This window comes from Ostrea edulis, chromosome 9 (genome assembly GCF_947568905.1).
Source record: "Ostrea edulis chromosome 9, xbOstEdul1.1, whole genome shotgun sequence".
NCBI lineage: Eukaryota > Metazoa > Mollusca > Bivalvia > Ostreida > Ostreidae > Ostrea > Ostrea edulis.
In genome coordinates, this window is record NC_079172.1 from 32268942 (window position 1) to 32280303 (window position 11362).

The following is an 11362-nucleotide window of genomic DNA, read 5'->3' on the forward strand; positions in this document are numbered from 1 at the left end:
GAGAAAGCATAAGACATACGAAATTATGAAGAAAGAAATCATAAAAAACATTTGTGGGAAGCAAAGAGTAGGCCCACTTACAATATATTAGAATAAATCTTTACGTTCAACGATATTCTGCAGTTTTAATTTCATCGATATCTTGAATTAACAAGAGGGTCACAGGCCTTAACGGTCACCTGAGTCAATGCATGGACACGCCTGAAAGATTTTTATTTACATAATCTCCCCAAAGCCTAAACACAATTGCAGTATTTGGTAGACTGTATCTTTGCAAAAGCATTCAGTGTTCTATATCAATACATTTTGGCAGATTGATAGACGGAATTTCAGACACCTCCCTCCAGCAAAGTCTTTCCCAAGGTATTACTCGGGTAGGCAACATCTTGTTCACTTCATAAACATTAAATCTCTTTGACCATTTACCCTCTCTCTCTCTCTCTCTCTCTCTCTCTCTCTCTCTCTCTCTCTCTCTCTCTCTCGCTCGCTCGCTCGCTCGCTCGCTCTCTCTACTTTTGAAATAATTTTCATTAACATATTAAATTTTTAGTATATGTTTGCATTGGATTTTTTAAATAAACCTGACGTTTTTAAACATCTAGATATGTGCTAAATAAATCTTAAGATATAAGTAATCAACATTTTGACTTGCGTCTATTCTCAGTTTATGGTCTTGGGGCCTTGTTTGATAAATAAACAGTTTTATTAGATAACTTGTCATCTTTCTATATGCGTGTTTGATTTCATTCAGAATAAAGAGAAATCTTGAATTTGTAAATACTAAAGGTATTTTAACTATACAAGCATTTTAGCCGGAGAGATTAGAGAGGAAATTAGTAAATCTCTTATTTTCACCTCTATATGAATAATGTTTTTGATTCCCAGTTGCATTCTAGAAATGAGTTTGAAACAATCAAGAATAGTCGCATTTTTATTTTTGTAAAAGAATATTACCAAAATAAAATCCACAAAATAGAGAAAACCTCACATGAATGCAAGTGCAGGACAGCAGTTCTAACACGTGAATGATTTTATCACACAATGTTTTGAAAATGTTTTGATGAAACTTAAAAGTAACGAGAGGCCCATGAGCCACATTGCTCACCTGAGCAGTAGTTCCTAACAATAAACAAATTGAGCAAAACTATCATTATACCTGCACTTTAATTTTTAAAAATATAATAACTAAAAATTCATTATGTAATTATTATCTCCCCTTGTAGACGCCTTATTGCCCTTCATTTCAACAACTTTAATCCAAGAATGCTTTGTGCAACGTATGGTTGAAATTGGCCTACTGGTTCTTGAGAAGTTGAAAATAGGGAAAGGTTACAGATGGACAGACGACGGACATCAGAAAAGCTCACTTTAGCTTTCAGCTCAGGTGAGCTAAAATGTTTTAGGAGTGTATGCTAAAAATCAAAACTTTTCCAGAATATTCTTCGTATGGGAATACAATATGATAACGTTGTCCATCTGTCAGATTCAAACTAAATTCATGTATTGAGAAATTTTGTAAACGAATATGTATGAATCAAAGTACTGACAGTACAGCTGGGAGTTACACCGCCTGGAATAGTTACGATTATATCGATAACATGTTCACATCTATTAATCCACCAATGACCCGAGAACTGTTGGGGAAAAGAGTTCCTTTCAAAAACCTCTAAGTCAATTTAAAAATCCCACTTTCTCCTAATGAGGTGTTAAGAATCATGTCTAGCGAGAGAGCAAGTTGATTTCTTAGTAGCAGCAATGTGGAATCAGGGGTAGACAATCAACAGAGTTGTAGAATTTAAGTTTTACTCCACTATCTGAATGAAAAGTTATTGTGTTTATCAAATGGAGAGAGAGACAACTTTGATTCCTCGTACAATAAATACCTACATGTATCTGCTTAACTAACAAATTCTCAGTTGCCTAAATAGGTGATATTTTACACGCACGAACTATTCTGATTTTACATTCTAAATATATAAATGTTTTACATAACATTCGACTGAATGAAATGGTGTTTGTTGAATAATAAATATTTTTAAAAATCCCAATCAAAGGAATTCGGAAATGAACTCTCCATCTAGGACATAAAAGTAATGAGTAGCCTGAATAGGATAAATTCCAGAATGGAAAGAATGTGTGTGAGAATGGTCTGCCGTAAACGTAATGGGAAAGGGAGGGGGTTCTAATATATAGTAGGGGGTCATCTGGCTATAAAAGGGGGAACCAACTATATAGCCACATTTCCGTGGGGGAAGATCTACTGTATAGTAGGGGGACTACAGTAACCATATAGCCATTTTCCGGGGGGAAAGATGGCTAGGGGGAAAGGCTACTATACAACACCGGTGATTTCATGACGATAGCGAGGGCTCGTTCATTATTTTCATGGACTAAACAGGACGAATATTCATATTGTGATATTACTTAATCGGTTGACTAATTATGCGTGATATAACTTGAATGGGTATGTAATCTCACGTAGTTGTTCAATTGGTACCACTGAATCAAGAGTGGTTAGTAATGCCGAAATAGTGCTTCACACGAGAGTGTTCCGTATAACCGATAGCAGTGATAGTTTTGAATGACACCGAACGCAATGTTTGAATTCATGTACATATATAAGGCTTTTTAACTAGCCTCAGATCTATCAGATATCAATTCTGAATCAAGTGGATCTTAATATCTGTAATTCAAAACGTTAAAAAATGCAATGTATGCAAGTATACTTATTCAAATTAATTCGAGTACTACCTAGCAAAAAATCTTCAGTAAGCATTCTACGAATAGCTTTGAACAACTAAACAAGTGTTTGAAAGTGAAAACGGGCAGCAATCCTGCTTTGACCACACGTGACCCTTGACTAAGTGGACAGTATATCCGGTCATCGTGATACCCGACACCACAGAGGTATGCCGCAAATCAGAAAGGTTAACACAGACGGCTTCACTCCAACATCTACTCCCAAATGGATAGAATTGATCAAACAAATCGTTCCGGAATGAATTGGACTTTATGTTTACCCAGTAATTAACTCTCCAGAAAGCGGCCCTTGATGGAGCATCGCAGTATGTATAAATTGGGGCAATTGGAACACCGTTTTACCATTTAATTGCTCACTACAAGCCAGTTTTAGGAAGATCGTCAAACAGGGAATTGAACACGGTGGCTTTGAAGGAAGATGTGAAGTGTTGACGCTTCTTATTCAAACCACAAAACAGTCTTAAGATCATTTCAAACAGTGTAATCGGTTGGGTATTCATCTTTGTCAAAAATAATCATTGGCATGTTATGGCGCTTGCTAGCTGCAAAACAAGTTTAATATAAAATATTTATTTGGATGAAATTATTGAAATTTTAGCCTTCAAACGGTGCAAGCTATGAAAATCGAGGAATGGTATCCATTTTCAGTTCACACCAAATACAAGAGAGTATAGAATATTTTACCGTGGTTAAATGGTTCAATGACTATTGTCATAAAACACTTCTGATTTAGTGGAATGTATGGACCAGAAACTGTTTTTATCACTCTTCTTAATAAAACTATTTTAAGTAGTCTTCAACAATTCGGCACTAAATTGATAACTCATACCTGGAATAATTCTATAAGTGCCCCCAAATCCCCGTCAATTACTGAACTGATGCCAAAGTTAAAACATCATAAACACAGCGTTTTTAAGATTTATTGATTTCTTATCTACAAATTATTGGCGTTTTAAATGTTGAGAAAATTGAAAGGAAATTTGACAAGAAGTATTAAGGGTTAATTGGCGTTTTATTCCTCTTTAATTCTATCTGAATAGAACAAGCATGGAGGGTACTTCTCATGAGAGTTAGGTTTAGATAGCGTTTTTAAAGGTATTCTTGCTATGGCGATTGTTTGTTGGCGCGCCATTTATCTTGATCAAGTCGGTCCTTAGCGGCTAGAGTGTCCATAAATATTCCATCCTTAGGAGGACTGGAGCCAGACATGATCCCATTCTTCACGTAGCCAACCCGAATTTCTTCTACACGGAACAAAGTGCTCGATTTCTGTATCACCAAATTCAGTTTAATGCATGTTGCGCTTGTAGAGACAATTGTTCATTCAGAGTCTGAGAAATTTATTGCACCTATTCTGACCCCCTCAAAATAGCAAACCAATGGTTCCTTCAGTTATAAAGCTTAGATAAACTTTATCCAATGTAATTAGGAAGAAATACCTCATTCTTAACTGTTGTTCAATATTTGAATTTTTTCGTAGTACAAGCTCCGTTCAAATAAATAGATCACACTAATAGGGAGGAAATCTTCCTAAAACCCTAAAACAGACTTCAAATCCGGATTTCGACAGACGAATAGATAAATTGTACAATAAAGTTGTAAAAGTAAAAAGGAAAACGGCAATTTGATGAAGAATGGGACGAGTCAACCCGAAATGCCTCCGCCTCCAGCCGTAATTAAGACTGTAATTTACCTAAAATATTTCTCAGTAGTAGTCAATATTAGATAAACACAGCACTGGTGCTTATGGACAGGCGCCTGTGGTGAAAACTTCTCGACAGCGCATCTGAATCGGGTAGATACCAGCCGGGAGCCAGGAATGTCTGATTTATCAGCCCCCGAGAGCTCACTGCTGAGAACATTCTACTTGTTTATTCGTGTTTTGTATCAAAATACTACTACTTATGGTTACCATTCTGACGTCATAGATTTGGCGCTATAGCAAAAGGTAATTCATTCGCCGTCGTGTGTGCTTTTTGTTTAATTATGATATCTATATCATACTCTACTTACATTGAATACGATAAAAAAAATTAATTACATTGTGAATACTTTGGAGGTTAATGAATCTATTTATAAAGCACAATGTTTAAAGATAATATATAATTCAACAGCTGTCGCAGAAATTATTTAAATCTAAATGCTATAAATAGTCACGATATTTTATAAGTACATGTGTAATTTACAGATTCAACACTTATTAATAATTCCTCTTTATGTATAGATTCATTCTAGCAAGTATTTCTTGATTTAGAAAAAAACCCAAAAAACGTTTAAGTCGTTTGACTTTGACGATGACACTGCACATGTATTTATTTTATTTCATAAAATTATATATATTGGAGACAGAATCTAATCTTCATACCTGATTTCTAGTAATTTTATGATATCTATTTCTCACAAAATATATTTTTTCAGAAGCGCTGTAATTTTTTTTAGTAATGTGTGTGTATGGAGGGGGGGGGGGTGTCCTTTCTTGTATTGTACATATTTTACAATGTATTTTGTATACAGTCTAAAGATTGGAAACAAGTTCTGATAACTTACAAGTACCTCTCCTTAAATGTAGTAATTAATTGTCATGCAAAGAAATTATTACACAGGGTAAAATTACGTGCGTGTTGTAAATGTTAGCATCATAATATATAAACTATTTGAATCCAGAAGATTCCTCTTTTAAGACTATAAACAACGATATTATGACTCAGTTCTAAAGATAATTTTATATTGCCCCAATGTAAGAGTATTTATCTATAATGTTTAAATTAATTCTAAGAAGACAAAGTTGAAAAAAATGCCTCGAACATTAGTGCATTTTTTATTAGGATTATCAATACTATTTCGTCTGAATAAATACCTGTAATTATCCATGGCGCAGTTGTAATTTGGTCTGAATTATATCAATATAGCGTTAAGTGATTTGAGAGGTTATATTTTCTTCTGCTTTCTGTCATTTTCAAATATATAGTTGCCACCAAAAATAATTCATTCTGAAATCCTTTCATGCAAAAGTCTCCCCATATAAATATGTCATTTTATTCAAAATTCTTTCTAAAAAGAAGTAGATTTTCTTTTTCATAGCACGGTAGTTATAATTCACTAATATACGTGAAAAAAAATATCATATTATACAAGAATTATCTTCCAAAATATCGAAATTTAATTACTTCTAACATTTCGAGGTAAACACTATTTTCATATTAATTAAGTAAGAGTAATATCTTACTCATATTAATTAAGTAAGAGTTTCAACTGCAACACAGCCTCCTATCATCTCTATGAATTGTATTTAAAGTTTATGTAATCTGTTACTTGTGTTCTTCTTAAATAATGAATCTGAAAAATCTAGGTGTCGTGTGTTGCCACCAAAGTGCACGTGGCTTTTAATTATAGCTTTCATTTTATACAGGAAATGCACAAATATACAAAACAGAAATTACATGCATTTGATTTCAAACATTTTCTTGTTTCCACTATCATGTGAGGAATCACAATTAGCAAACTTTTTGCAAATTAAATTTCTTCAGCATTAAAAAAAATTCTAAATACATGCAAACAACAAGAAAACAATTAATTCAGAAACGATAAATTAGTTATGATAAATTGTAATCCAGAATACTATTTCATTTCATTAAATCTCGCAATTGTTTGCATAATGTTGAAAATTTAATACAATTTATCACTACCATTCCATGATTGAGTTTCTTCTTTCATAAGTATAAAATATTGTGCACATTTTGATATATTCTAAAGGTGTATTCTATCTAAGAAATAAATTCCTATTTTGAAATGAAATGCGACGCGCCACGCCAGCATATTTCACGAAGCGTGTTAGCGCGTCATGCGTCACGCCAGCATACTTCACGAAGTGTGTTAGCGCGTCACACCAGCATATTTCACGAAGCGTGTTAGCGCGTCATGCGTCACGCCAGCATACTTCACGAAGCGTGTTAGCGCGTCACACCAGCATATTTCACGAAGCGTGTTAGCGCGTCATGTGTCACGCCAGCATACTTCACGAAGTGTGTTAGCGCGTCACACCCGCATATTTCACGAAGCGTGTTAGCGCGTCATGTGTCACGCCAGCATACTTCACGAAGTGTGTTAGTGCGTCACACCCGCATATTTCACGAAGCGTGTTAGCGCGTCATGAAAAGTATGCAGGAGTGACGCGTTTCAGTTCCTGTCCTACTGTATTTTCAAAAATAATATTTATTTTTTATATTTACAGTCTATTTTCATTGCTGTCGGAATTCCCAGCCGATAAAATAGACGTGCTTTATATTTAACAAAATTCTACATACATTGCTCACAACTGCTTCACATTTATGAGGAAATGGCTATCATTACAATTGGTAAAGATATCGAAGGCAAACACATTGGAAATGTAAATATATAAGAAATGAATTTAATTTCTTTGAAATATAGTTAAGGGTATGAACTACCACGCCTTTACGCCAGTACATGTATACCACATGTTCAAAACGCGTTAATTAGCGTGTTAATTGTATTGTTTATTACAATGAACCATACAGTTCATATGTTTAATGTGTATATACCTGGAAGAATTAGTACAAAAATATAATCATTTTCATTGTGACATACACACAAAGCAAGGCAGGGTATTCTTAGAAAAAAGGTCAACAAACAAAATAACTTCTGATCATGACTTAAATCAAACTTTACCAGACAAACAACCTCATCCCCCAAAACCCAAAATAATAATCAAACTTTACCAGACAAACAACCCCATCCCCCAAAACCCAAAATAATAATCAAACTTTACCAGACAAACAACCCCATCCCCCAAAACCCAAAATAATAATCAAACTTTATCAGACAAACAACCCCATCCCCCAAAACCCAAAATAATAATCAAACTTCACCAGACAAACAACCCCATCCCCCAAAACCCAAAATAATAATCAAACTTTACCAGACAAACAACCCCACCCCCCAAAACCCAAAATAATAATCAAACTTTACCAGACAAACAACCCCACCCCCCAAAACCCAAAATAATAATCAAACTTTACCAGACAAACAACCCCATCCCCCAAAACCCAAAATAATAATCAAACTTTACCAGACAAACAACCCCACCCCCCAAAACCCAAAATAATAATCAAACTTTACCAGACAAACAACCCCATCCCCCAAAACCCACAATACATGTAATAATAAAGAGGATAAGCTCCTAGATCATGCAGTGTGTTCATTTTCTGCTCTTAGTTTTGAACACTTATAAAGATATTTTCTCTGTTTACATAATTCTGTAACATTTGTTGATGACAAAAGTTGAACAAGTTTGAAAACAGGGATTTTTAAAGTAAGGATTAAAGTAATATTCCAACCAGTATGAAATGGGACTTGTTTTCAATTTGTTACAGTGAAGATAATTTACAAAGTCTTTCATTCCTTGGAACATTATAAACCTGCCTCCGTGTGATCTCTAGGTGATGACACAATAAACTGTATCAACTTATACATGTACAAAAATGTATATTGCATAAGTATAGTTTTTTTTTTAAAAACAATATTTATTCCATAATTTGATGAGTTTGGGCAGCAAGCTTAGCCTATATGAGCCCTCTCCCTAATGATCAAATAGGATATGTACAAAATTGTATAACATTTGTAATTAATGGGGGGGGGGGGGTCTACACGTATATATAAAAAGATTAACAACTACATGTATGTAACATTTGTACATAGTACAGTTCAGTGTACTATACAGTAAACTATAGTATTGATTGTATCGCTTATACACATTATTAATACAGTATGCATTAAATGTATTTAAAGAGTACTGAAATCTTTTGGTCAGTGCAATAAATTTATGTACAAGTTCAAAAAGTTTCTTACTGGTGTCAAAAGTTTCTTACTGGTGTCAAAATCAATATCAGGATTTCCAAATGATAAAAGATTTGTGGATACGCGTCTATCGGTGTCAGACATCATTGCTTTTATATTATGAAGTTTATATCTGTCATTATTATAAGCAGAACGTTAAAAAAGTAATAAAAAAGGAATGATTTGTATAGTTGAAGATTAAAACTATAAAATGCATGCTGTCCTGAAGCGTGGCTGTTTATACTCTCATGTATTTTCAAAAATGAAATTGTTTTCTATATTTACATTTCTGTCGGAGAATTCCCAGCAGATAAAATAGTCGCACTATATTTATCAAGATTCATACGCACATTGTTCACATTCATGGGGAAATGGCTCTCGTTTCAATTGGTAAAAGATATAGAAGTTAAAGCAATCGAATTGTGCACATGCATGTTCAAGCATTTGCTTACATGTATTTATAATATCATCAATATTTAGACTTCCAAATAACTACAAATTAGTTGATAAATTTTAATGTTATAAGTAATTTTTCTCTATTCGTGTTATAGACAGGACTCTTTAAAAAATAATGGTTTGCATTCTCATTTGTGTACAATATCTGTCATATTTTCCAGAATCAGACAAATGATGGAACAAAAAAAATCAGAGTTAAATTTATTTGCATATTTCTAAGTTGACAGTGAAATAAAATCACATTTCGTCTCGCCAATATGAGACCATTCATTGTTACTGAAGTATTTTTCATAATTGTTTTGAATATTGAAACCCTAGGAATATTTCTTATGTCAGTTGAAAGGTTACTGTTGATAGAAGAAAGCTTTCTATATACAGTCATTGTCTGTGGAGTCCTATATATACGATACTATTATTGCTGAAACTATAGGAGTAAGTATTGGGTGTGAAATCTGCAAGGTATTGTGGTGAATATTCATTAATAATTTTTATGAAATAATTGTAATTGGTGAATTTTTCTTCTACATTTGTAGTACTCAAAAGGCCCCATCCTAGCACATCGTAGTGAATTATATTTAAACCTGTATTTGTTCTTCCAGTTTCTACTTGAATGCCTTCTAATATCTTTGACCAAAAGCATGGATGGGGAACCCTATTTTTTTTTCTTTTTACAAAACAGAAAGTTTTGCATATTCTATCGGCATGTAGGGATAAATGAGAAAAGGAAGACTAAAGCCATTTCAAAATATCAATTCAATCGCATTTACTTCACGTCGAATGTTTGTATAATGTCTCGACGCATTTCAGAAATAATGATAAAGTCAAATCTCACATTAGATTCAATTTTGTTGATTATTTAGAAATGTTAAAAACACGGGCTGGTCGTTATACCTAACTTGTCATCTCCAATAACACATACAATATTTTTAAAAAAAAAAATTAAGATCTATTCCCGTATGTTCGATTTTTTGTTCACGTGATTTCGAAAAAAATCTCGATTTTTCGAGATCTCTTCTCGTAAATTTCGAGATAATCATCCCGTAATTTCAAGATGAATATGTCGTAATTTTAAAGATTTATTTTCTTAATTTGGATTCTTTTTCGCAATTTCGAGATTTGTTGCAATTTCAAGATTTTTCTCTTAATTTCGAGAATTTTGTTTTTTATTTTCTGATACTGATCGGCTTTCGCATAATCCAGAAAATACTTGCATAATGAGAAATCGTAGTAAAAGTACGCAGTAGATGCGGTTCTAATGGTGATTTGATTGTTCTTTATTTTTCATACTATAGTATAATGCTGAATCCTTAGAAAATTTCACAATTGTACCGTAACCCGTGAATATTTTGTAACTATTCGTATAGCTATTGTATATAAAATATTTTCTATAGTATACCGTGTGCTTATGGATAAAAGTTTGTACAAGATGTACATGTACATTTTTTTTACGTTTTAGTTTTTGATATATATATCTATTTGTAGGAGGAACAAAACGGGCGAAGATGTTATTTGGATAACTTCAATGTAGATGGAAGGTGGATGACTGGACGGAGAAATTGCGGGATAATTCATACCTTTTAAAGAAAAATTGACCTTACATTTATTCTATGTTAATAATTCATTTATCGATTTTAGAAAATAAAACTGCTTCATCGAATTATACCAATTAATTTGGGAAAGAGAAACATGAAACATACCATCTCGAGCAAAACAAAATGTTGTATTGCAAAGAGTAAAGAAATCAGTATTGATATAAAATTTTCAATATAAAACAGCTTACTTTTGTAAATAAAGGCCTCGTGCAAAACTACCACGTAACTGCATATATTTCTGCAATTTTATTGACTATAACCATATGCATAGAAATTCACTTCAACAAATCTTAGTCGCAAGTGAGCAGTCCAAAGCCTTAGACTGCATTCCATGAAATCTGCAGACTGTTTTCTCCAATCTCATTAATTAGATTGTCTTTGTCGCATTAATTTTTGTGCATTGTGATAGGTGTGTGTAGTTCAGCATTGTGGTAGGTGTGTGTAGTTCAGTATTGTGGTAGGTGTGTGTAGTTCAGCATTGTGGTAGGTGTGTGTAGTTCAGCATTGTGATAGGTGTGTGTAGTTCAGCATTGTGGTAGGTGTTTGTAGTTCAGTATTGTGGTAGGTGTGTGTAGTTCAGCATTGTGGTAGGTGTGTGTAGTTCAGTATTGTGGTAGGTGTGTGTAGTTCAGCATTGTGGTAGGTGTGTGTAGTTCAGTATTGTGGTAGGTGTGTGTAGTTCAGCATTGTGATAGGTGTGT

The 11362-nt window shown here is 33.6% G+C and overlaps 1 long non-coding RNA gene across 1 annotated transcript; it reads left to right on the plus strand.

Moving 5' to 3' along the window:
• Positions 1 to 4327: 4327 nt before the first annotated feature.
• On the plus strand, positions 4328 to 10726 carry LOC130050357 (uncharacterized). Its single transcript, XR_008798788.1, has 2 exons — positions 4328 to 4708; positions 10552 to 10726. It is a non-coding gene; the product is annotated as an uncharacterized LOC130050357 (long non-coding RNA).
• Positions 10727 to 11362: the final 636 nt, after the last annotated feature.